At 38.6% G+C, this 27,926-nt stretch overlaps 1 protein-coding gene and 4 pseudogenes across 5 annotated transcripts in view; 1 reads left to right on the top strand and 4 right to left on the bottom strand.

Annotated features, from left to right (window-relative positions):
* CDIN1 (CDAN1 interacting nuclease 1) overlaps nt 1-27,926 on the bottom strand; it is a 231,398-nt gene that overhangs the window by 180,085 nt on the left and 23,387 nt on the right. The gene's annotated exons all lie outside the window — the stretch shown is intronic.
* Nucleotides 2,122-3,523, top strand: LOC103785774 (protein-tyrosine sulfotransferase 2-like; annotated as a pseudogene).
* On the bottom strand, nt 4,945-11,606 carry LOC134728404 (la-related protein 4-like; annotated as a pseudogene).
* LOC100987454 (la-related protein 4-like) lies at nt 4,945-12,824 on the bottom strand (annotated as a pseudogene).
* Nucleotides 12,916-16,421, bottom strand: LOC103785776 (tropomyosin alpha-3 chain-like; annotated as a pseudogene).

The following is a 27,926-nucleotide window of genomic DNA, read 5'->3' as shown; positions in this document are numbered from 1 at the left end:
AATATTTAACCTCACAATTTCAATTCTTCACAATTTCTTTAGGAGGTCCCTGGCTTAAACTTGGTTATCACAAGAAAATAGACAAGAAGGTTATGAAGACCTAGAAGCACCCCCCTCTCCTCACCTCTTTGCAGTAACTTCAAATTGAATAATTTGTTTGGCTTTCAAGATTTTAATCATGGTAGCCTGATGCAGAGGAAAACAGAAGTGACTGGATTCTAGAAATAAATGTAGCTTTCAAAGGGCATTTGTCAAAAGGGTTTAGAATACAAAATGAGACGTTAGAGAGTAATGGTATCAATTCTTACTCAAGTGACAAAATCACTTCTCTAACAAGCAATGTTCAGCATAATTTAGTAGGCACTAAATTATGATATTATTACCATGAGCGAGATAATTGTTAACCACTAACAAATAATCTTTCTACTCCATGGTATCCTTTTGCCTTTTCTTCCACAAAAGCCTTAGTCTTAAAAATAGCACCAAATAATATTGTAAGTTTTTCCTCAGTAATATTCAGTGCTAAAAAGATGATCAGTTCTGACCCACTTCAGATGGCTTCTTAAACCAACTACTTATCAAAATCAAACAAATTAATTTTACTTTCTCAAGACTTTATCTTAAAAATAAAAATTTACTAAACATCCTACCATGGTCACACACTTTAGTTTCCTATGGTTACTGTAACAAATTACCAAAAACTTGGTGGATTAAAATAACAGAAATTTATTCTCTCACAGTTCTGGAGGCCAGAAGTCCAAAACCCTTATCAGCAGGCCAAAATCAATGTGTTAGCAAGGCCATGCTCCCTCCAGAGGCTCTAGAGGAGAATCCATTTCTCATCTCTCTCAGCTTCTGGTAGCTGCCTGCATTCCTTAGCTTGTGGACACATCACTCCAATTTTCAAGACCAGCATCTTCAAATCTCTCTCTGCTTCATTTTCACATTGCCTTTTAGTATGTGTGGTAAAAACTTCCTCTACCTTGCTCTACTCAGGATGCATGTAATTCCATTTAGGGCCCATCCTGGTATTCTAGGATAATCTCTCCATCTCAAGATCCTTAAGTTAATTACATCTGCAAAGACTCTAAGTCTATGTAAGGTAACATTTACAAGTTCCGTGGCTTAGGACCTAATATCTTTAAGGGACTTACTTTTCGGCCACCACCATCCACCCTCTGGCCTTAAAGATTCATATCTGACCCACATGCCAAATACATTCCCCCCATCCCAGCATCCCCCAAAGTCCCAACTCATCACAGAATCAACTCAGGTTCAAAATGTCATCTAAATAAGCATCATCTCAAACTCCCAAATCTTACCTAAATTAGGTTTGAGTTAGATTATGGGGATGATCTATCCTGAGGCACTTCTAGATATTTACCACACAAAGCCCTACACACAAATTTTTATAGCAGCTTCATCTATATTGGAAAGAATATAAACAACCTTCAATAATGGATGAACAAACTGTGATACATCCATATAAAGGAATACTACTCTGCAACAATGCAAGTAACAGCATGGAGAAATCACAAACGTGCTCTACTAAGTAAAAGAAGCCAAACTCAAAAGGCTATCTACCACATGATTCCATTTCTATGGCATTCTGGAAAAGGAAAAATAGAGTGACAGAAGGCAGATAAGTGATTCTTAGGCTCCAGGGCAGGGGGGAGAAACTGACCACAAAAGGGCTAACGGAATTTTTAGGGGATGATAAATATGTTCAACATCTTGACCATGGCGTTAGGTCCGACACATGGCTACACAACTCCATGTGTTTGTCAATACTTGCAGAACTGTATAGAAAAGGAGGGAATTTAACTGTATGTAAGTCAAAAATAAATTTAATTAAAATTGGGAAAAAAAATATTTACAATGTTTCACACATTTACTGTAGCCAGTGTTCCATAAACCCATGCTGACCTGGTACCAAAAAAAAAAAAAAATTACAGGCCTCCCACTTCTCCGGCAGGGGCAGCTGCTGAGCCAGGAGTCACTGGGCATGTGGGACCACCTCCCTGATGTGATGCAAGATGTGAACCTGGTGGGCCGCCCACTGACCTGTTGCTACAGTCCCTGAAGTGAGTCCCCAGGTTGGGCCTGCCAGGTCGGGCTGGCTGTGCCCTGGCCCTGGTGATGGTTGGTCCAGCTGGGGCAGCAGATATTAATGTGCCAGGCAGTGCTGGCAGGTGGAGCCCCGAGTGGACCCTGTAGATCGGATGGACCACATGGAGTACCACTACAGCAAGGCCATGCCACTCATCTTCATGAGCAGTATGCTCTGCAGTGGCACCATGCTGATACTCACTGGGCTGGATGCCCACCTTGAGGTGCACCGCAGCAAGGAGACGCACATCATCCCTTGTGTGCTGGCCATGCATCAGGCCTGGTCCAAGTCTGGCCACAAGAAACTACAGCTGGACAAGGCGGGCGTGACTGACGAGGTGCTGGACATTGCCATGCAGGCCTTCATCCTGGAGGTGATCTCTAAGCAAAGGGAGCCAGCCCATGTGCTCTCCAACAAGGACCACTTCAGACTCAAGTCCTTGAATCACTGGTCTACCCGTCACACCTGTTCTCCAGCTCCAAGTTCCTGCTTATGGCTCAGGACAGCCATGTCTCCATGCACTCCTTGATCACGTGCAAGGTCACTATTGCAAGGTCACTACACAGGCTTCGACCTCAGCAGCTATGGCAACTGCCTCACCAAGTGGAACAAGGCCATAGAGGTGATGTACGCCCAGTGCATGGAGGTGGGCAGGGACAAGTGCCTGCTCGTGTACTACAAGGAGCTGGTGCTGTAGCCTAGGAGCTTCCTCAGACTCATCCCAGACCATCTCGGCATCACCTGGAGCAACACTGTCCTCCACCATCAAGACCTCACTGGCAAGTGGGATGGCATCTCCTTGTCTAAGATCCAGTGGTCCACGGATGAGGTCATCAAGCCTGTGAACCTGGAAGGGCTCTCCAAGTGGACTCACCACATCCCTGGGGACATGGTGCCAGACATGGCCCAGATTGTCCCATGCTGGCTCAGCTGAGCCATGACCCCTATGCAAATACCCTCCCCGACCCCCACTTCCACTATAGCAACCCTGACCCCCATCATCATCAGTAACGCACACCAAGTAAGGGACTATAAAACACCAGTCAATCTGAAAGGATATTTTCAGGTGAACCAGAATAGCACCTCCTCTCACTTAGGAAGCTCATGATTTCCAGATCTCTGCAAATGGCTTTGTTGCCCAGAAGAGAAGAAACTGCATTTAAGTGGAAGTTGGACCCCTTATCCAAGCATATTGCTTGCTATTAGTCGCCAAAACAGGATGGCTAATGAGGAATATATTTGCATATGTTTGCAAAACTGAATCATTGAAAACATACCTTGAAACTCTATCTTTGGATACCCTACGGTGGAAAGCAATGATTATGGAACTCGTCTGGCTTTTGAAACTTAGGTATTTTATATTTTTCCCCTCAAGAACTATTTTTTTTTTTTTAAGAAATGGATTTGCCATCCTCCTTAATTTGCAGGACTCCCTTTGTGGCTTTGTTTGCTGGAACAAGGCCCACAGCCTGTGCTTCTCTTACAGATCCCTACTTTGAATTTTAAGAATCTACTTAAGAATTTAATATATAAGGCCTTCCCTGATTCCCCATCAGTTCTAGCTAGTTTTGAAGAGAAAAAAAAATGATTTGAATAAAGTGAACAGGGGCTTAAAATAAATAAACAAAAATTTAAAAATAAATTATATATATCACATAATATTTAATACATGCAATTTTAACATACATATCTAATTTTAATATATATTTAAATATATCCTGATGACAATAACAGAGATGTACCCAATACAAAATACATAATCTCTAAGAACATATAAACTATTTTTTGTAGAGTTCATCTTGAATAAATTTACATACTGTAATCTGATAAAAATGCTTAAATGTGAAATAAAAGGTAACAAAATAATTCAGTAATTAAATACAAAAATTAAGAAAATGACAACATTTCAACAAGAGAACAAATTTCTGTTGTTTAAGCTACCCAATCTATGGTATTTTGCTATGGCAGCCTGAGCACACTAAGGCACTGGGGATCCTTACGTAACAGGCCATACTGAGAGTTGATGATTAATTATTCCTCCAATATTCCCAGCTAGCTAACTAATTCTTCAAGATCCAGGACTGGGCCAGGCTCTCCCGAGTTCAACTCTGAGTCTCTTTCTTGAAAAGCAAGTTCTAAAAACTTCCACAGAAAACAAGTTTGTGGCTGCATCAGGTTAGCTATATATGTTGGGTTTTATGAAGTAATCTAATTTTACTCCAAGGTGTCGAATTTTTTCCCCTAAATTTCAAATATTTTCTGGTTTTGCTTATACAGAAAATATCATGGATGAATCTCTCTTATCAGAGAATTCTTCAATGTATGAAATCCTGCTAGAACACATAAGATATCCTACTAATTCTATGCAATCATAAGTGAATGAACATCTAGAGGTTAAATTTAATTCCGTGACCATAATGCTACTAGTCTATGTATAATAAGCACAGTTACTTTCCAACCTTTTCACAGAGTAAAAAAGTTTAGAATACTTTTTTTTTTTTTTTTTTTTTGAGACGGAGTCTTGCTCTGTCGCCCAGGCTGGAGTGCAGTGGTACAATCTCGGCTCACTACAAGCTCTGCCTCCCGGGTTCACACCATTCTCCTGCCTCAGCCTCCCAAGTAGCTGGGACTACAGGTGCCCGCCACCATACCTGGCTAATTTTTCTTTTGTATTTTTAGTAGAGACGGGGTTTCACCGTGTTAGCCAGGATGGTCTTGATCTCCTAACCTTGTGATCCACCTGCCTCGGCCCCCCAAAGTGCTGGGATTACAGGCGTGAGCCACCACACCCAGCCTAATATACTTTTTAAAACCATTTAAATATTTCCTTATTCTTTTTCTGCACAAAAATATATGTTCTGCCCCCACTAATCTTTCTTAATTTAATAGGTCACAGAAACCTCATATAAAACCCGTAAAAATGATTGGTCACTTTCACTTTGTAATTCTTATAATTTATAAAAATTGTAGGTATAACTACCACCTTTACCACTTTCTTCCCAAATAAATTCTCAGTTATATTAAAATAATGGTTATTAATAATCTCATACTTTTTCCCTGTCTTCTGCTTCTTACTCCCATCCCAACCCCCAATTACCAAGCTGATACTTTTAAGAATTTAACAAGGAAATGCAAAAACTTGCATAAAAGTACCTTCCTGAATATGTAGTTCCTTTAAACAATCTCAGTAGCACTCTCAGGAGGTCAAGCAAACTATTTGAAGCCTCAGTAGATGACATGTTTTCCTTGCTGTATTAGTTTGAAAAAACTATAGATTTTCAATCTTCTCTAAAAACACCATCATCATCATGATATGGACTATAATTATTCTACAACCACCCACTTTAATAATAAATGCTGGCAATGTTAAAACAACAAATGGAATGTCTTACAATGCATTAAGCTCTTCTCTTATTAAACACAAAATTTTAAGTCTTACCACAACCTTTTATTCTTGATTCACAATCAAATCCTTTTGTCAGTTATTCTCAGCACTTAATGTTATTCATTCCAATAAATCCAATCTTAGATGGCTACAAATGCCTTCCCTGTTTCTCTATGTGTCTTAAGAGAAACCAGAGGATGAGCAGAGATGGAGCTGTCATTAAGACTATGCACAATACAATTAGGCTTTGTTATATACTAAATTTTGCTAGAATATCCTATTTGTAACTTTTCCCCATTTCTGTTGAACTCTAATAAAGAGTAGGTGCTCAATAAATACCTACTGTCATGATGATCATGATAATGAAGATGGTAACACTGGGGGAACACTTATTAGCTACCAGGTACTGTTTCATTTAATTATCATCACTATAATAATAGTAGTGTTTTCTTAAGAAACTAAGGGAGAAAAGTGAAGTATCTTCTCCAAATTGACACAGTCAGGATGTGAATATAGGCAGTTTGGCCTTAGACTCTAGGTTCTTAATCACTGCCTCCAAATCATAAAACAAATTACTTTCAAGAACCAGTATGTCAATGTTTCACAAGATGCTTAGTTGCAAACAACTTAATCTACTCAATTGAGTTTCAACAAAAAACAAAATTTACTAAAGGTTTTAGACAGTTCGTGGAATTTACCACAGGACCAGAAAGTCGAGTTCAGAGGCCTTATAACCAAAAACAGCATTCCAACCACACCATAGGAGTGCTTCCCTCAAACGCTACAGCAACTTCCAGGACCCTGTCCAGGGTACTGAGCTGCCTGCCCCATGGCGTCAACAACTGGTTACCCCCACTGCAACACTTGCCAAAAGAATGGAGCCTGCACACAAAGCCATTTTCACCCTAAAATCCACCATTCACTACTGAAGTTCAACTTGGCAGATCTGAGTTCATCATTCGATAAAGTTAACATGCAACTACTGGCTGTAAATAAATATAATTTAAAGTAAAAAATATATAAAGTTATATTGACAGTATGTTTAAAATTACAGTCTCAAGTAAGAATATGCTCAAGATCTAAAAGAGAAAGCACAATTGTTTTAAAAAAAGTATGGATTTGGGTTTATAGGTGATTTCTTCATCCTTTTTTTTTCTGGTTTTAATGTTATTTACATAAGAAATAAAAAATCAGCAGGAAAAACATACATTTCCCTTGGCATATATACAACATCCTAAAAATGTGACTGAGTTTCACTATGTGCCCAAAATAACACAACCCAATCAAAAAATACAAAATTCACATCCTGTGAAAGCCCCCAAAAGCTGCAAAAGCCCTAAAAAAATGCAAAATTTTATAGAACCACAGCTTACATTGCATTAGATTATGTTAGATTCTCCCCAAATTTGAATGTGTGCCCTGCACATTGGCAGCTCCATACATTTGTGTGTCTCAATATTTAGAAATGGCTGAATTTGATATAAGAAGCTTCAATTCTCTTCTCCCCATCAAAATGGCCTCCCCAGACCAGAGGAAGCCAGAAAGGCTGCCTCCCCGATACAAACACCAGCATGATTCAAGACAGGACCCACCTGGGGAAGTGCTCCCTGCCCCTTACTAGAAGGCCAGGCTCTGCCTGGTTCCTGTTAGAGCTACTTGACCTCACCCTGGGGTCTGCCCATGACTTCCAGACCAGCCCTAACCAGACCAGTGAGTAGCACTGGCCAAATACTCTGGCATCCAAGGGTAAGTCCCATTTGCTGTTACCCTGGTTCCTCATGTTTCCTCAAGTCTATAACCACAGGCCCCTGAGGTGAAATACAGTCTGCTTCCCAGCTTCTCTGTGTATGAAGATCTTGTCTTTAGAAATCTAGCTAGAATTACAGTTACTCAAGAATTTGCTCATGCCAGGAACCAGTCCCCAAGGCTATCCTGACTGCTGGGCCCTGCTCCCCATGACAGAAGTCCATACAGCTGCTGTACTTCTATGAACACTGCCTCTCTCTACTCCACAATGGCATGCCAATGAGACACCTGCTTGGGTTTCCTTCCTACCACTTCTATGCCAATTAAAGAGCAGAGAAGAGCAGATCCAACTGTCCCCACCCCTCCCTCAAGCCCGATGAGAAAAACTGGGTCACCACTAGCTTCACTCTACACGTGACAGTAAAAATGCCAGAAGACCTATTTTGCATATAAACTTTTACCATTAAAGAACATATATTGAAATCTAGTTTTAAGCATAAGCACAATGAAAAAGATCAAAAGCAGGTGACACCATGATGAAAGAAACAAACACTTTACTTTGAAAAGTTTTTCTCTTCAAGTTTTCCACACATAAAATTCTAACCACTTATAGGTAGTCATCATTTCAATGAATTGTGTCAAATGAAACAGGGAAAAGAAAGATACATTCACCATGAGGCTAATTTATGATCTCACTAAATCCAGCAGACTGAAGGATTTCATTTAGTCTATCATGAATTCTTAGACCAAAGCAATTCTATTAAAAGCCCTTGGAGGAAAAAAAAAAAAAAACTGAACTTGTTGTCAGGTCAAACAACAAAAGCTTTCCCTAAATATTATAATTAAGTCAGATACTGCCCTTCACACAATTTTGAATGGCTAGCACCAAGGAATTTGCCCATCTAAAAGGGAGGCCAACAAAATAATTTTTTTTTTGTTTTTACAGAATGTTTATTCCCTGAAATCCAATGCATTCAAAGGATGTTAACACTTAAAATGTTTATCATTTCCACCAACTGCATTATCTTAGTAAACCAAAATAAGCACTTTTATCATAGATGTAGTCAATGATTAATACATTTTTTTAAAGGACCTAAACTTCCCCCAAATTTCAGCACAGGTAGTTTCATTGTATGTTTCACCTAGTAGGTGATTTTTAAAAAATAGTGTGTAGAAATGAATAGTTTCAAACTGAGTAAATATAGTATACCATGTCATAAAACAACCAAATCAAAAGCAACTGCCACGCTAACAATAAGTCAAAGAAATAGTAATTCTGGCTTGTACAGATACGTGCAGTGTTTTCAAAGCTCTTAACAGTTAATCGCTAATACGTATCTCCAAAGCTTAACTTAGAGTTGGAAGGTGAATTTCACAGTAATGTAATTTTAACCACTATTTACATTCACTTTAATATATTACCAAGATGTTTACGCTATGTCACAATGGTGCTTTCCAGTATTCACAATTTACACGTAATTGTACACACATAATCTAACATATGGGACAGTTCTTACTATTACAAACTATCCCTTAAAAGAAAAATAAAACCCACCTTACCTAGAACTCTGAACATAGTATGACTTAAAACAGATGAACACAACATGGCTTTTAATATTTTAGCCATTTTCTAAATAACAGCATGTAAACTTGTGTATTTAGTATATGAGAGCTACAACTTGATTCACTGAGAAATTATGCATTAATTTTCTTCAACCATCTTTCTCATCTTTACTTAAAAATCTCATGACTTGCTGGTTCTGTTTCAGTGAATTCCAAACTGTATTTTTTGGGTGTGGGGGAAGAAGAGGAGGAAAGGAAGGTGATAAATACACTGTAAACAGAAATAAGTCCCCCCCCAAAATTAAGCCTTCAAAAAAAATAATAATATTTTACTTCTACACTATTTAACACTTAAGAGTCAGTCACAATGTTTCATCTTTAACACTGACAGCAAATAAATTACTGTAAGGTCAGTCTGCCTTACCATCTTGGGACCTAAAATTCTCAATGTGTGAACAGAAGAGTAAATACTTCAATGTTCAATTCTGAAATTTAGAACAATTTATATGATTCGACTAGACTGGTCAAAGCAATGACAAATATAATTCAGTAAGTAGTTGGTTATTTTGCTTTTGGGGGTGGGCAGTCAAAGAACAGAGAATAACATATGGAGTAAGAAAAAAAATTGTTTCCCATTTTAGCAGGGGGAATCACAGGGAATTTTAAGACTCTGAAATATATTTCACCTACACACTGAGGTCCAAGATTAAAATTTCAATTTATTTTTATTTTTTTTGAGACAGAGTTTCGCTCTGTCGCCCAGGCTGGAGTGCAGTGGCGCCATCTCGGCTCACTGCAAGCTCAGCCTCCCGGTGTCACGCCATTCTCCTGCCTCAGCCTCCCGGGTAGCTGGGCCTACAGGCGCCCGCAACCACTCCCAGCTAATTTTTTGTATTTTTAGTAGAGACAGGGTTTCATCGTGTTAGCCAGGATGGTCTCGATCTCCTGACCTCATGATCCGCCCACCTCGGCCTCCCAAAGTGCTGGGATTACAGGCGAGAGCCACCGCACCCGGCCGAAATTTTCAATGTTTTTAAGAACCCCCATTCTTTCCAATGTTTTTAAGAACCCCCATTCTTTCCTTGAGTATCAAACTGATTAGTAGTCACATGTCCAAGTACAATCACAGTTTTACAACTTGTTGAAGGAAATATTAGTAAGGTCAAAAAGACAGACTCAATTTCAAACTAAAAAAAAAAAAAAAATCTACTCAAGTTTTACATTCAGTTTTCAAATCATTTACTAACATGACAACAGATTTTGCTTCAATCGCTCTTGTAAACACTCACACCCACAACAGGCACCCCAGCCACTAATCCGCTTTGCAATACAAGGCCATATAATCAGAGATGGCATTCTCCACACCAAACTTTAAATAGATTTTAAAAAGTAATTTCTAATTTTACGGAAATGCTTCTTCAAAAAATATTTCCTCTCACTCCCTCATCTCCTATACTGAAGGATGTATAATGTTGTTTTTTTTTTTTTCCTCCAAGCTAAAACTGAACCCTCAAAATTGATTCCTGGCAGCAAATCTCTGCAAATTAAAACCAAAAACAAAAATAGAAAAAATACACTTTATATGTGTGTGCGGATGGATGGATAGATAGATAGATAGATAGATAGATAGATAGATAGATAGATAGAAATCCTCCAGCATTTATAAATCACATCAGAGATGAATTTTGGGATCCTATCACTCACAACTCCAAAATCCATAATGATTTAAGGATGTACTTTCTCCTGTTTCCTTCCTGGCTACCCTCTCCCCTCCAAAACAGTTCAATATAGCTACAGCTCAAGTTTAACGGGAAGAGAGAAGTTTTTGAATAGTTTTGTTGTTTTTTACTTTGGTGATCTGGGTGGCACATATTGCTCTTTGCCATTACGTCATGTCACTCCCTGAGGTATAGCCCTATGACTAAACTGGCATCTCTGTTCCCTGATTTTTCCAGCTGCTCCCCTGGGAATGGTATGGCCTCAGAAGCCAGAATAATCCTTACTAGCCCTTGCTTCTGGCTTCTCATTTGGTTTCTCAAGGGACTTCTAAGGAGCTTCATTGTCTTTGTTTGTGGTGGGAGACACTACATTGGAGCAAAGTTCCCATAGTGGCTACACAAGAACTGAAGATGGCTCTTTAGGGGGCTTCTGGCACACTTCAGCATAACTTAACTTTCAGGGTTCCTGTAGAGTCACGGTGTAGCTACATTTATGTTACTATTACATGGTGAGGCAGTACTTGCCCTCCATGGCTTTGTAGTACTTGGAGGAGAAACTGGTATAGTCGTCTGGTTGAGACCATCCTTCTGAACAGAGGAATCCTCTATTAGATCCTTTTTTTTTTTTGGCTGAGTTGTGCTTAATGCAGTAGGCTCAGCTGCACATGGAGAACTGGTACTCATACTGAGTTGCTGGGCAGAAGTGCATTCTGTCTGCTCATCTGCAGGCACTGGGCAACTAACTCTCAACACTTCATTATCCTTTTCTTTGTAGACACCTTTAACAACATCAGACATCCTATTCTCCAAAATGAGTTTATCTGGGATTCTTGATGAACTTCCAGGTAAAGGTGGAAAATTTGAGGCTAGTAAGTCAAACTTTGGTGTTGGAGGCTTTGATTCAGCTGTTGAAGGATGAGGTCTTGAGATTGACATCTTGTCGTCATCTTCGACCTCTGAAAAGAGTTCTCCTGCCCCTACCATAGTCCCCATTTTGTTCCATCTGCAAAGTGGAAGTCTCCTTTTGAAGTTAAGTTTGCTCCTAATCCCCAGTTACTGTAGGATTATGCTTTCAGTTGAAAAATTTTTTGAACTAGATCTGTTCAGTTGTCCATCCCCCAATGATACAGAGTCCTCTGTTGAGTGTTCTGAACCACTGGATGACCTAAAATGAGGCTTCAGGTTTTTTTTTTGGAATGGTCGACCCATATTCATAGCAGTAGCATGTCTTTTATAAGATCCTGGTGAATTAATGCCGTTCACAAAACTACCATTGGGAAAGTGGGCCAGTGGTGTTTCAAAGTAAGGTGTAGGATTTGGAGACCAAGACTGAGGAATAATACTATACACCGAGAACTGCTGGTGAGGATTATATACAGGCTGCACAAAGACTGGGGAGGCATACTGTGCTTGAGTCTGAATGGGCTAACTATAGATACTAGAATCCATTAATTAGTAACAATTCTTAGCAAAAAATGTATTGATGGCTTTTATCCTTGCCATAATTGGCTTGCCCTGAAATGTTTTAACTTCTTCTCTTAAGGATTTAAAAGCCTTTTGTGCATCTGTGTCTGACTGGAAAGTGATATACCAGCTGCTACTGTGTGCAAACTCACAACTTATCACTTTGGGGCAGTTTTCAATTTGAACAAAGCTTTCACTTCCTCTATTGGTGTTGTTTCAGGAATCTCTCTAAGAATCACAATACAACGCTTATGACTTGGCTCACTTTTTTACCCTTCTCATCAATTTGTACCATGGGAGAAGAACTTAACACTTCAAGAATTACATTAGGGTCTGTGGTCAACTTTTTTATTTCTTCCATGTTAACAACTGTCCAAATTGGGATGAACTGATCACTATCCATTTGAGAGATCAAGTAAAGATCCTTTGACAAATTTTCTCGTGAAAACCAGAATTCTAATTGTTTCTTTAGACATTCTTTTAGGTCTTCTGTAGAAATTGCTGAATTGCTTTCTCCAGAAACATCATATATTTGGTAACTCAGATCTTCTGGTCCTAAAATCATCCCATCAGTTGATTCTTCAATGCCTGTAGTATTTCTTGTGGTTTCACAAGACAAAGAACACATTACTTCATATTCTTTACATATATCTTTTGAGAGCTCTGCATTAACCTCAGGATGAGCACCCGATGTGGCTGCTGTTTCATGCCAAGAGCTTTCAGTTCTATGAGTTACTGGGGTGGCATCAGTATTCCCAGGAGCAATTTCTTGCCATACTTTGGCATTAGGATTTAAACCAGTTCCTTTAGATGTTACCTGCTCCACGAAAAACAACATGTCGTCCTCTGCTCGGCCCAATCGTTCCCACAGCTGCAACTCTAACTGGCTCACAGGCCCGTGCCCCAACAGAATAAATTTTTTAAATAAGTTTTTGTTCTGAAATATTAAAAGGTATAATACTTTTACAATTTTACTTGCATTATATTCTTTTTTGACACTAAGTCTTGCTCTGTCACCCAAGCTGGAGTGCAGTAGCACAATCTCGGCTCACTGCAACCTCTGCCTCCCAGGTTCAAGCGAGTCTCCTGCCTCAGCCTCCTGAGTAGCTGGAATTACAGGCATGCGCCACTATGCCTGGCTAATTTTTGTATCTTTAGTAGAAACGGGGTTTCACCATATTGGTCACCATATTGGTCAGGCTGGTCTCGAACTCCTGACCTTGTGATCCGCACACCTCAGCATCCCAAAGTGTTAGGATTATAGGTGTGAGCCACTGCGCCCAGCCTTGCATTATATTCTTGGAACAATACTGGAATTTGCACAAGGCTGATATTACTCTATGCAGACTAGAAAATGTAGGCTTATCCCAGCACTTTGGGAAGCCAAGGCGGGTGGATCACCTGAGGTCAGGAGTTTGAGACCAGCCTGACCAACATGGAGAAACTCCGTCTCTACTAAAAATACAAAATTAGCCGGGTGTAGTGGCTCATGCTTGTAATCCCAGCTACTTGGGAGGCTGAGGCAGGGGAATCGCTTGAACCCGGGAGGTGGGGGTTGCAGTGAGCAGAGATCGTGCCATTGCACTCCAGCCTGGGCAACAAGAGCGAAAGTCTGTCTCAAAAAAAAAAAATGAAAGAAAAAGAAAAATGTAGGCTTAGAAAAAAATTACCAAAACATACACAGAAGCATCCAGTTCTTAAAGGATAGAGCCTCTAAAAACTTAACATGACACCTCCAAATCCCTGAGACCCAAAGCCTCCAGTTCACCTGTCCACCATGTATATGATGTGCCTTCAGCCTGGTGGTTAAGAGATTAGTTGTGAATTCCAGATAATGAGAAGAAGGAAGAGGCTACATCATGCCGCTTATGTTTTTCTGTACACACATCCATTTTCCCCCATCGATGCTCTTGCTATATTCTCCCACTGGTCCAATGTTAGACTGAATTGAAACACTGTGAAGGCAAATGTTCTTCAGAATTGCTTTTAGAATAAAAATATGAAGGAGGATACCTGGGAATTTCCAAAATGACTACATCAAACCTGAATTGTAACAGAATTCTGACAATTATATAATGCCCCAAGAAGAAAACCAGAGGAAAAGCAACATGTAACTTCAAACCAAAAAACAAAACAAGAAATTGAGAAGGACTGTGTTTTTAAAAAACTAAATTTTAAGCATTCACAAATGTAGGTAGAAGAATCTTTCATTGGTTGTTGCGGGACTCGCACTGCTGTTTCAGGGGCTCTCAATAGAATTGCTTTGGGCTAGGAGGTCATGAAACCCTTCAGATTTCTGGATTTAGTGAGCCCATAAATAAGTCTCATGTTGAACTTTAATTATTTTTTGGACCACACTTCATTGTGCAGATTAATTTTAATTGAAGTATTCTTCTCTTCATTTGCTTTTCCATTAAACTGAGTTCTTTTTATTATTATTATTTTCATTTTTGGAGGGACTGGTTCTTTATTTCAAAAAGACACTTGTCAATATTCAGTATCAAAACAGTTGCACTATTGATTTCTCTTTCTCCCAATCGGCCCCAAAGAGACCACATCAAAGGAGAGTACATTTTAAGCCAATAAGCTGCAGGATGTACACCTTACAGACCTCCTAGAAACCTTACCAGAAAATGGGCACTGGGTAGGGAAAGAAACTTTAAAAGATCAACAAACTGCCAGCCCACGGACTGCAGAGGCTGTCACAGCCAGATGGGGTGGCCAGGGTGCCACAAACCCAAAGAAGCAAAGTTTCAAAATAATATAAAATGTAAAAAGTTTTGTACGTAAGCTATTCAAGATTTCTCCAGCACTGACTGATACAAAGCACAATGAGATGGCACTTCTAGAGACAGCAGCTTCAAACCCAGAAAAGGGTAATGAGATGAGTTTCACACGGCTAAATCAGTGGCAAAAACACAATCTTCTTTCTTTCTTTCAAGGAGGCAGGAAAGCAATTAAATGGTTACCTCAAAATAAGGGGGGACATGATCCATTCTGTAAGCAGTTGGGAGGGGGTAGAGATGGGACAAAAATTTTGTCTCAGAGGTCTTACCATCTTAATTTGGTGACTTCTAATGAAAAAATAAAATAGAAATAACATTATCCAAAGATATATTAAAGCTGAAAACTTGAACAGCACATTTTTTGTTTTTGTTGTTGTTTGGCTAACTCCTCCTGGAATCACCTTTCTGGTTTAGCTAGTACTTTGTAGCCAGCAATGAGGCTTCCCATAGTACAGTCTTTCCCTGGGCTCTGTTTGGCTCTCAGTAAGGCAGGCCTATACCTTTTCCTCTCCTCTATGGAGAGGGGAATATGCATTAAGGTGAAAAGTCACCTTCCAAAAGTGAGAAAGGGATTAGATTGCTGCTTCAGGGCTGTGGAATTATTTGGAATGTTTGACAAATGGTTGCTACAAAACAACAAAAAAGGTAATTACAAAATGTGTACATCATAACATGCTTTTTAAAGACACTATGCATTGTGCTCACATTCCCTTAAATGTTGTTTCCAAAGGTGCTCAGCCTCTAGCCCAGCTGAAATCTCTGGGAAGAGGCAGAGACAGTTTGGCAAAAAAGCCACAGGGGAGAAGGGGGTGGCGAAAGGAGAAAGCAGCCTTCCAGTTAAAGATCTGCCCTCAGTTAAAGGTCAGCTTCGGGCAGGCTGGCCTTAGGTGGAGTCAGGGTCAGAGGGAGGAGCAGCAGCAGGGTAGGAATGGGGCATTCTATAGCTCATTCAGGTCAGCAGAGTCTGGTCCAGCAACCTCTGTGTACAGAATACTCCTCTTTGGTGCATTTCAGTTTATCTTCCAAGTCATTTCCAGCTTGGCTACCGATCTCTCAGCAAACTCAGCACAGGTCTCTCCTTGAGTTTATCAGTAGAATCTTGATCTCTTCCTCATATTTGTCTTCTTTTTGAGAGTAGTTTTCTTCAGCAGCACTCAGACACTTCAGGTTCTGGTCCATCAGTCTGATCTGCTCATCCATCTCTCGGCAACGGGGCTCTGCCAGCTCAGCTCATTCTCTGTGCGTTCCAAGTCTCCTTCAATGATCACCCACTTACAAGCCACCTCTTCATACTTCCTATCTGCCTCTTCTGCAATGTGCTTAGCTTCTTTGGGTTGGATTTCCTGGAGTTCTCTCTTTTCTTCATCTTTTAAGGCCCGGTTTTCAAAAACCTTCATACCTATCTCACTCTCATCAGCAGCTTTTTCCGCTTCTTCTAGCTTTTGCAGGGCAGTAGCCAGGCGCTCCTGAGCACGGTCCAGCTCCTCTTCAACCAGCTTGATCCTACGGTTCAAGGAGGCCACCTCAGCCTCAGCCTGTTCCCGGGCCCGCCTTTCTCCCTCAACTTCTTGCCGGAGGCGCTCAGCTCGCTCCTCTGCATCATCTGCCTGCTGCTGCACAACCTGGATCTTGCGCTTCACCGGTGCCCACCTAGCTACTGCTCACGCTCCGCTTCCTGCCTCCTCCACTCAGCGTTGCAGCCTCCTCTCCAAAACTGAGTTCTTAAGACAGGGAATCCTTTTTTTATCTTTACATCTTTTTAACTTTACATCATCAATATTTAGCACAGTGACTTGCACCTATTAGCCTTCCAAGTGATGACTTAGTGAAGTATGACCCTCCTCCTCTCATTCCCTAACATCCACACCCGCATACCAAACACACACATCCATTTTAAGGGAAAATGTAAAAACATTGCAACTCACAGACACAGCAAATGAACATGCATTGAGACAACATGTGAACACATAACAGAGATGCCATTGCTAAAGGAGACGTTTTGCTTGCAAACACCGTGGTGCCTAACAATTAGTGATTTTAAGCTTCACAAGAATAAGAGAGTGTGTGCTCCTAATTAAGTCTTAGAAATTTTGACTATATCAAATACAGAACAAAAACCTAGTATGTTTTGGCCTCTGCTTTCATTTTGATAATGGCTACAATATCACAAAATTCAAGCAAGCAACTGTTACCTTTTTAAGAGATATCAGCAAATATGAGATTGATGGAAATGTTTTCTTAGGGAAAAGATGTTTATGTCCAGACTAAAAATAATGATGCCTGAAAAGAGCACTGTGACCTGTTGATTATATAATCAGTAACCGCTCCCTAACCCAACTCTCTATCTTTACAACATCCAAGAAGATAATGCAGACTAGTCATTGCAGGAAATCTGTAAAAGCCATATACAAGTCCTGACATAGTCAGACCAAATCCAGAACCAGGGAAGTAAAGACGCTCAGCATCATAACATGCCAAGCTTACTAAAAGGCTACATGAGTCACCAGCAATCAGTAAGGCACACACTTTAAAATGGCTCTGAATATGGTGACAAACTTGGTCTCATGCAGCCTCATTCTGATCTCACATCCTAGGAATCCAATCTGATAAAACCCAGCCCATCTATCTCTAATAGATGGGGTGAGGTTCGGTTACGAGGGGTAGAAAATACAATCCCAAATAACTGTGGATTATACAGTACAGAAATGTTTGTCTTTCCCAGTAAGATTTGTCTCTTCCACCACAGCAATTTTGCTCCAGGAAGTCCTTGGGACCCAGGCTCCTGTCAGCTCACCATTCTATCAGCCCACAGTCAAGACTGTGGCATGTGCATTCCAGACAGCAAGACTGAGAAAGGATCCTGAAGAAGAGAGACAAGGGCTGTCTCTTAGGGAAGGCTCCACATAAAACTAAGCTGCCACATGAAACTTACGCTTACTCTGCAATAGCCAGAACTCAGTCCCATGGCCATGAAAGATACAAGGACGCCTCTGTTCTTGGAAGTCATGTTCTGGTCAAAACTGGAGGATTCTATCACATTAGAAGAATGAGAAAACAGACACCTGGGGAAAACTACATTTTCTATCATGGGAACAGCACTCTATCCAAGTGAACTCAACAATCATAAATGAAGCTACTATAATTCTGAACAATGTACCATGGCTAAAAGTTGTCTTCATTCACTTTACTTACTCAATAAATTTAAGCCATTTTAAATTCCTACTATATGTTATTCCTTTAAGAGTTATCTCTAATAATTATGAACTTCATTTCACAAACACCATTGGTGAGTAACAGAGTGTAGGGCTAGAGATACCACCAAAAAAACAACTTGATATTCATTTGATAAAAGGCAAATGCCTTGCTGATGTTTGTAGTTCAAGACACAATCGATACCGTTTAGTAAAATATTTACCAACTTTAGGAATAAAGTATTCGATTCCCAAAACACAAACTTTCTTTCTCCTATTCTCTTTCAAGATAATGATAATACTAAGAAAATTTTAAAAGCAGCTGATTTTATGAGGTACGGACATTTCACTTCATTTCATTTCAAAAGAGATGCAGGTATACCTAGATTCACCCAACCAACCCATGATAATTTTGTATAAGTTTCCTTCTCAGTCTCTCTTCATTTCATTAAACCCACCAAGGTACATTAAATAGCTACACATTTGGAAGCCTCTTCATATAGGTGGTTAGTTTGCTTATTCAGAATTTCAACAAATATTTATCAAGCACCTGTTTGTTGACAATTTCCATGTGCTGGAGAGTGGACTCTCAAAAGAGTATGTGGCACAGGACTCAGCCTCCCCAAGACTTTTATATTCAAAAGGCATTGCTTCTGGTAAGTAGAAAACACAGTTATTCTCAGAACTAAAGGACTCCCTACTGTCTATCTGAGTATTGTCAATAGCTACCCAGTTCAGTCAGAACCAGATTCTCCAACTGTACCTAAACAAATTGCCAAGAAGTGCTAAGGCCTCCCCCAAAAAAGCCTGTTATAATAAGTTCTTTCAAATAACTTGTTAAAAAGGATCTTACTACAGAATGTTATGCAGATAATTTGGGTAACATAACGCTAAGAGAATGAGTCAGAAGCATCATCACTCTTGTAACCTTGACCCTGAATTTGGTCTAAAACTTCTATACATTTTTAGTGGCATGTGAGAACAGATGCTATAACACCTGAAAATGGCAACACTTAAAATTCCTAGTAGCACAAAACCATTACTCTTCCCACTGGACCCCTTGAACTTTAATAATGTCTGACCTGGCTGGCCAATAAGTTCTAAAAGCAGACAGAAGAAAATTGCCAATATTAAATATTGCTGGAATGATTTGTCATTTAGAAAGATGTTACAGGTTCTCTTAAAAACAGGTCACCAATTCTGTGGACACTTAATTTTCTTAAGGCAGTAGCCATTGCAGAGGGCAGGTATCCACCTTTGTTTATGCAAATAGAATCTAGCTGAGAACTAGATTCATATATTCTTATTATCACTTACACATAAAGCAAACAAAAATACACACCCACATACACACTCACACACAGTTATATACAAACCCATCCAAATAAAAGATAAAGCGTGGCAAAAGAAGTGGATGTGAAAGAAATCTATTCTTTTTTCCCAAGATAAATGGCACAAAAGCCAACATCTCATTAACTATCCAAAGAAGATGATATACTACACAACTACGTCTAGATAATCATACATTAATAATTTTCACATTACACAACTGAAAAGATTTATAAAGGCACAATTTAAGAATCTACCTTGCTTAAGTCACTTAAAAGAAGCAAAGTGACAAGAGGAACAAGCAATTAGGTACTTCTCTACAACACCACAATTCGAAGTGACTTCCTACATGCCCCTTGCTTTAGTCAAATATCATTTCAACATGCAATTATCCCTGTGCTTTGATGCAGCTGTCATCTGTTTTGTTTTTAATGCAAATACCTACTTACTGATTAAATATTTCCTATATTATAGTTTGTGAACCCTTTCTCGTATTTTGCTGATAAACTACTTTAGCAAGATAGCCAGTCTCTGAGACCTCTGAGATAATATTCAGCCAGAGGAGCTCCTAAGGTACATGCCCTACTTTGATATGTCAGAGAGCTAAAGCATGTGGTCACACAGAGAGCTGTACAAGGGAGAAGCTCTCATCTTTTCTCTCTCAGACTGTAGAAAGTTTCCTTTTCACAGTTTTACTAAAACACCAGCCTCCAGATTGGCAGGGCATTATCCTGGCACAACATCCTTCTTAAAAGCTTAACACATCCTGTGTGAAAAACAGGAGCTCTTTCTATCCACATGGACAAACTGGAGTTCCAAGACAGTAAGTGACTTGCCCAGGGCCATGCTCTTAGCACTGCAGCAAAACTGGCTTTGGAAGCCAGACCTCCTACCTGGTCTGGATCCCCAGGCCAGTATCTTCTGGCCCAGGAAAGGTGATGGTCTCTTCCCAGCATTCAGCTAAAGAAATACATTTCATAAACCATACCTGGTTTATCACTTTGTAAAAGCAATAGAACTGAGTTTAAGTTTTTTCTCAAACTCCTGGCTTCAAGCGATCCTCCTGTCTCGGTCTCCCCTTTAAAGTGCTGGGATTACAGGTGTGAGCCACCACACCCGGCCCTTTAAGTTTTTTCATTTTAAGTTGATAGATCCCTGATTCTTTACAATTATAGCTATTTTTTAAGTAATATTTTTACTGGTTTATACAAGTTTTTATTTTTAGCACTTTACTAACATCACTCCTATCAAATTGTCAACTTAGATGATATGATCAAGATATAATAGGCCAGGTGCGGTGGCTCACGCCTATAATCCCAAAACTTTGGGAGTCCAAAGTAGGAGGATCCCTTGAGAACAGGAGTTTATGACCAGCCTGGATAACAAAGGGAGACCCCCATCCGTAAAAATAATTTTAAAAACTAGGCCAGGCATAGTGGTTGCACACTTGTGGTCCCAGGCTACTCAGGAGGCTGAGGCAGAAGCATCACCTGAGCGTGTGAGGTTGAGGTTGCAGTGAGCCATGATCATGTCACTGCACTCCAGCCTAGGCGACAGAGCCCAAGACTCTGACTTAAAAAAATATCTGTCTATCTATCTATCTATCTATCTATCTATCTACACACATACATACACACACACAGATATTTGCGTAAAACTTTAAATATATATATTTGTGTATAACTTTAAAAGGCAAAGCGAAAAGGGAAAAAATTAAAAGCATGCCTAACTTTTAAAGTTATATTCAGGAGATTCAGGAGATTGCTTGCCAAGTTTTTTTTTAATTTAACATATTGTTTAAAGAAAAACAGCTTTTACTAAAATAGTGTATTGAACAATAAGAACTTCACTAAAGAGTGATAAAATTTTCCTCATAGAAAGGTTACAGATATCTCTATATTGATCTTCTGTACCTTCCTTCTGGAAGTAAGATCCTTAAAAAAGAATAACTCAAGGATACCATAAATAAAATAAAAAAGAGAACCAACAGACTAGAAAAAAATACTTGCAAATCACATATATAAGGCTTGTATCTAGAATACGTAAATAACTCTTACAGCTCAATAATAAAATGACAACCCAATTAGAAAATGAACAAAGAATGTGGATAGACATTTCTTCAAAGAAAATATACAAACAGCCAATAAACACATAAAAAGATTCCCAACATCATTAGTCATTGAGGAAATAGAAATCAAAACCACAGTGAGATACCACTTCATACCCACCAGGAATATAATCAAAAGGACATAATACACAAGTGTTATTGATGATTCTGAGAAATTAAAACCCTCATACATTCCTATGGAGAAACGTAAAATGATGCGGCCACTTTGAAAACTAGTTTTATGGTTCCTCAAAATGTTAAACCATATGACCCAGAAATTCTGCTCCAAGGTATCTATCCAAAAGAAACAAAAACATATGTCAACATAAAAATTTATACATTAATGTTCATAGAAGCATTTAATCATAATAGCCCAAAAAGGGAAACAACCAAATGTCTACAAACTAATGAAAGGATAAACAAAAGGTAGTATATTCCTACAATGGATTTTTCAGCAATAAGAAAGAATGAGACAACACGAATGAATCCCAAAAACATTACGCTAAGTTAAAGCTAGTCGTATTGTATAATATCAATTATACAAAATGTCCAGATAGGCAAATCAGTAGAAACAGCTAGTAGATTAGTGATCGACTAGGACTGAACTGAGCCAGTGTGAAAATGGGGAGCCATGCCTGATGGGTACTGGGTTTCTTTTTGGGGTCGTAAAATATTCTGTAATTAGATAATGGTGATGGATGCCCAAGTTTGTGAATATACTAAAAGTCACTGAATTGTACACTTAAAAAGGGTGAATGTTACAGTATGTGAATTGCATATCCATAACAGGTTATAATTGAAAAAAGAATACTTATATAACGTACAATACACTTAATTTTAAACTGGAATGAAGGAAAGACAGAAGAAGGAATAAAAGGAAGTTAAGAGGGAGGAAGGGAGGGAGGGAAAGAGACACACACACAGATCTCAAAGAAGTCAGTCATGATCGTGGGCACGCTTCTAGTGGAACAAGACTCCAGACGGAATGCATATTAGATCATATGAAGAAAGCTATTATATTTTACATATTGTATCAGAAAACTTAAGGCATGTTTCTTTAAACTAATAAATTGGGTATTTCTCACAGCTTATTTTAAATACTGTAAAATTACCTCCTCATATTCTCCTGTGAACTATATCACCAATGTTCTTCATGTTTTATTTTCCTGACACACCAGATAAGATGTTATTTCCATTGAACACAATCCTAGTCTTCAAACTATCCACATTATTTAAGGATGACACTTCCCACTGATCCAACAATTTGATAAGATATTATAAGACTGGAAACAATGGAGAGGAGTGGAAGATCTTTCCAGTTCATTTTCATGGGTACCAGGCATGATTACACCTACTGTTCACAGATTTCCAGTGACACTTAAAATTTTAACAACGTACTTTTCCAACCTCACAAACGTAGGGACCAAGAAAACACCTTCTGTCACAAGTACCACTGATCAACCCAGAAAATACCACCAAAATGGTAGTAGAGAGTTAATAAATCAACTCCTACTGCTTTAAACCCCAATTCAAAAGTCTCTCTGTGACTTCCAACCTGTTTGGGTTAATCCCTAGACAGGTGGCAACCTTACTAGAGTAAATTAACCACCCCCTAAGTGTACAAAAAGAGCTTGCTGGTAATTGACAGGAACACAGCTAAATATGACTGTGCCCTTAGGGAATATAAAATTTACATAACCCCCTTAGAGGTTAAGGGAATAGTGACTTCTATAAACAGAGATTTTAATTTAACAGAAAACATTTTAAAATAAAGTTTAGGTGTACAGTCTTTTAAGGAATTGAAACAGACATCATAAGCAGGTAAATACAGAACTGCTGTGGGAGAAAATTAAATTATCCAAGACTGCTTTTACCCAGAAGCTTTTTAGCCTTTGTCCTGTATGGCTTATTTTGGATGATTTTTCAACCAGATAATAAAAAGCAATTTCATTTAAGTGCTGCAGTCACAGAGTTTACCACATGAAATCCTTCTAAGCTTCATTTCCACATCTCTTTATGGGTACACCTCTAGCATTCGTTCATTCTTTGGGTGGCATACTTTCCTCCATGTGTGTGCAGAGTCCCAAACTTCATTCCCTTATTCTCATTCACTTCAAGAAGTGGTCAGCTTTGTGGAAATGTAGAAGTCGGACTTTCAGTCATCTTTATAAGCCAAAAAGTGTATTTCTTTCTTTTCCATGAAAAAGAACAGAAATCACATGGGAGGCAGTATATCTAAAATAATGAATCAAAACTTTGAAAGACCCATGCTCAGAAACATATTCATAGTCTATATATTTATATATAAAATATATGTAACACTACACCATGCGTGATGCTTTTAAAAAACCAGCATCAAGGTTATCTACTGTGACTTCAGATCAGCAGAGAGAAGGAGGCAGATAGAATTCTGGAACATGAGTAAGATAACACTCATGTCAAAACAAAAAACAAAAAAAAAACCTCCTTGTCCTCAAGCACGCTAATGAAGCAAGTGATAAGCTATAGGTCAAATTCCCACTTCTACAATCAAAACTTATCATACAAGCTCTTGAAACGGGAGTGCATCTGTCATATGTTAATGACTTCAAGCCATTCACTGAACTTTTAGGTGTACAGGAAAACTTAAAAGCACTTCACAACTCCTTGTGGGTATAATTAGCCTGTTGGAATTGTTGGCAGTTCTCATTCTGGGACTTTAAAAGGTCACTCCACTCTTTTAAGATACCAAATTTGGAGGTACTCTCCCTTCTGGACAGATTAGGCACACCCTGCAATTAGTATACACAGCTGCACCTGTTGCAAAGCCTTCACTGATGTAAATGGGGACAGTCAACAACATTCTAAATTCTTGAGGGATTATTAGACCTTGGAAACCAAGTGATGAACAAATCTGATGTCTGCTATTGAGGTGATGGATGGTGGTCACACTCTGACTACACACAGAAGCCAAAATTTTTATTCTTTATAGACAATTCCAGCTAATGCGGAAACCTCCTCACTTGACTCTCTCAATCTTGCAAGGAGTCAACATGCAATTTTGCTATTTAACAGAACTAACTTTTTCATAATCTAGCTGAGTTTCTACAAAGAACAGAGAGAATTCCAGATTTAAAAAAAAATACAAGTTACAAAAACAGCATTATTGATTTATATAAACTTTATTAAATCATGGTGAAGTAAAAATGCTGCTAGTCACATATGGAGAAAAGTCTTTGCAGTTTATAAATTTGTAGGTCAAAGCTACTCAAATTCTCCTTTAATCTGTTAATCCTTTACAAAAGTATTATACACACTGACAATGATAGTGATTTCACGGCTATAGTACAAAATAGTAATATAGATATTTAAAAGAAATGCATCTAGGAAAGAGGTATGAATTTAAGAAATCAGATTCAAAGTTTGAGAAAGTCTGATATAATCGTCATTAAACAGTAGTTAAATCTTAAACATAAAGCCATAAATTATGTCCTTCCTTACTTCCGTCTTTCCTTTCTTTTTTAATGAAAGAGAAGCACAGAGGACAAGGCTCTAAATCCCCCTTTCTCTTTAAACCATGTGAATCTTAGATATTTTCTATGTCAGAAAACACAATTCTTTGGCAGCTGATATATGTGACCACATAAACAAAAAGAACTACCGTAAAGCCATTTTAAACTAAGATATTGTGCTTGGTAAATCTATTAGGCAAAGAGCCTCTTATTATCACCACAATATGTTAAATATCATCATGTATGCTTAGGTGCTTTTTCTTCATATATAAATTCTTTTGAAAACATAATTGGAATTTTACAAAATAGGGAAAAAGCTTTTTTTAAAGGAGTTTTACTATATTACTGTTAAGTAGGTATACTTTCTTCTGAGTGTACTAACTATATGTGTAAATACTTTTAAAAAGTCAGCTGAGATAATAATATAAAACTTAATGAGACTATTTCAAAATTAGCATTCCAACTTGAATAAAACCAACAGGAGTTGATTACATTCTTATTGCTCCCCCAAAGTATTTTCATCTGATGTTTACTCTAAAATGTGTGTGTGTGTGTGTGTGTGTGTGTACCTTTTAAAAGTCATAGAAGAACATTATGGAATTGATAATTTTTTTAGGTTTGCTGTTGGGTCTACATGGTAATCAAATTTAGAAAACCATAAATTACACTTAAATTTATTATTTACAAGCAATTAATTATAAAAAAAAAAAGCCAGGTGGCTTTCATTACATAAATTACTGTTAATGACAGAGACCTCATGCTGCTACTGAATTTAGCATTTGCATGTGTCAAGTGCACATAGTGGTGTGTAACTCCCCTCTTCAGGGTGGAACCAAGCATTGAAGCAGAAGGCAAGCTGCCCAATTTTAAGATCACACCCGAACTGGTCCTTTCAGCCCCACATATTCCGAAGGTTTTAACATCTGTAGCAGAAAATCTGTCTTCCAATAACATTTTGTTGAAACAGCTTTAAAACCAGATATATAATTACTGATCATCAAATAGTGTTTACCTACACTTAGTTACTAAAAGTCCTATCTCTATGATTTAAATATTACCAAAAAAAAGTTTAATCAATTTGCAGCAAACCAAGGCATCTATTAATATCTCACAAATGCAGTTTTTAAAATAATGTTTAATGTTGCCTCCCTACCACAGAAACTGTGCTAAATAAATGGACAATAACTCTTTTTTCAGGGTTCTCTGTTTTACTCAGCCTTTTGTAGTGATTCCTCCAACTCTACAGTAAGTATAAGTCCCTTCCAAAGACAAGGAAGAATTTTACCTCTTTATTCTGATAAAAAGCATGAGTTTCAATGATATAATAGGAGAGAAGGAGCTTATATGATACAGAAAGAAACACAGGAAGAAAATAAAAATAAATAGCAAATAAGTTTCATTCTATTTCAAACCCTATCCCAAATAGAGGCCTAAAGAAGTATCTCCAACCCCCTCCATCACTACCACCAGAAAAAGGAGAAAGTTTTAAGAAAATGCTTTGTAAGCTATAGGATAAAATTCAAAAATTACCATAGTCTCCCTTTCTAAGCAAATAAGAAATGCTTTAAAATGTAACTGAAAATCCTAAATTGAGCTACCACTCTGGTTTTCAAGGATTAACTGCCTAGTTAGATTATCTAACCCTTTACTTTTCTTCTTCCTCTAAGAAGCCTGCCTTATAAACAACCACCAGAGAGACGGGTAACGGAAACAGGTTAGTTAAAGGGAATGTGTCTTTAGCTTCTGAGTAGTCAGTCTACATTTGGGGAGCACAGAGAAAAGGTGGGCATAAAATAAGGGCTAATAGTTAAGGAAGGAGAGTCTGCACTTACTAAGTACAAGGATAAAGTAACAAAATAAACTTTTTCAGCTAAAAGAAGGAGCTAATTTACTCACATTATCTTTGGCCAAAGTAATAATCCCAGAGGAGTGTGATTTGTATATTTAGCACCAATGATGCTGCCATGGCTCGAAAACACAACTTACCTTTTTTTTTTTTTGAGACGGAGTCTCTGTCACCCAGGCTGGGGTGCAGAGGCATGATCTCGGCTCACTGCAAGCTCTGCCTCCCACATTCACGCCGTTCTCCTGCCTAAGCCTCCCAAGTAGCTGGGACTACAGGTGCCTGCCACCACGCCTGGCTCATTTTTTGTATATATATATTTTTTTTAGTAGAGACAGGGTTTCACCGTGTTAGCTAGGATGGCTCAAGCCTCGATCTCCTGACCTTGTGATCTGCCCGCCTCGGCCTCCCAAAGTGCTGGGATTACAGGCGTGAGCCACTGCGCCCAGCCCAACTTATCTTTAAGAATCACTTTAGAACCACTTTACCAGTTACACAAGAAAACCAACTTCACAGTCACATCTCACATCTCACCAAAATACAGGGTGGCCACCACGTCTAGAAACACAGATAAATACAATAAAGGATTTATTGTTATTGAATTATAACACATGGCAAAATAATTATGTCTCTAGAATTTATGGTCACCTAGTAACATCAACCCCCTTATTTTTCAAACCTAATAATGCCTTTTGTCTCCATTCTCAAAAGTACCAAAGACACTGTGCCACACACTCTAAAAATACTTGCCAAAAGAGAAGTCCCAAAAGTGTTTTTGCTATCATTACAATGTGTCCGCAGTAGGAAATAGTATTCATTATAGCACTTTTAAAACCGTGAGCCATTAATTTATAGTTGCAATACATGTGAGGGAAAATAAAAGTTTGGTTATTGGAGGACATTAGAAGAGTTAAGTAGAAGACAAGATGCAGGCGCTGACAGCCTGGCAGGCACAGGGCACACCACCAACCAAAACCATCAGCCCCTTCCACTGGAGTGGCTGGAAGCGTTCACGCTGAGCACATATGCTTAAGAATTCACAGTAAGTGAAATTCAAACTCTTTCCCTCTTACTGTTACATAATAATTTTTCAACACCCTAACAAGATTTTTCATGTCTTCCTAATCCCAATTAGGAATAATAGTAGCTTTATCACTATGAATACAAAAAAAAAATTGAGAGCTGCTATCGAT

The sequence above is a fragment of the Pan paniscus genome, chromosome 16 (genome assembly GCF_029289425.2).
Source record: "Pan paniscus chromosome 16, NHGRI_mPanPan1-v2.0_pri, whole genome shotgun sequence".
Lineage (NCBI taxonomy): Eukaryota > Metazoa > Chordata > Mammalia > Primates > Hominidae > Pan > Pan paniscus.
Note: the sequence above shows the minus strand (reverse complement) of the source record. Positions and strands in the feature narration are given on the sequence as shown.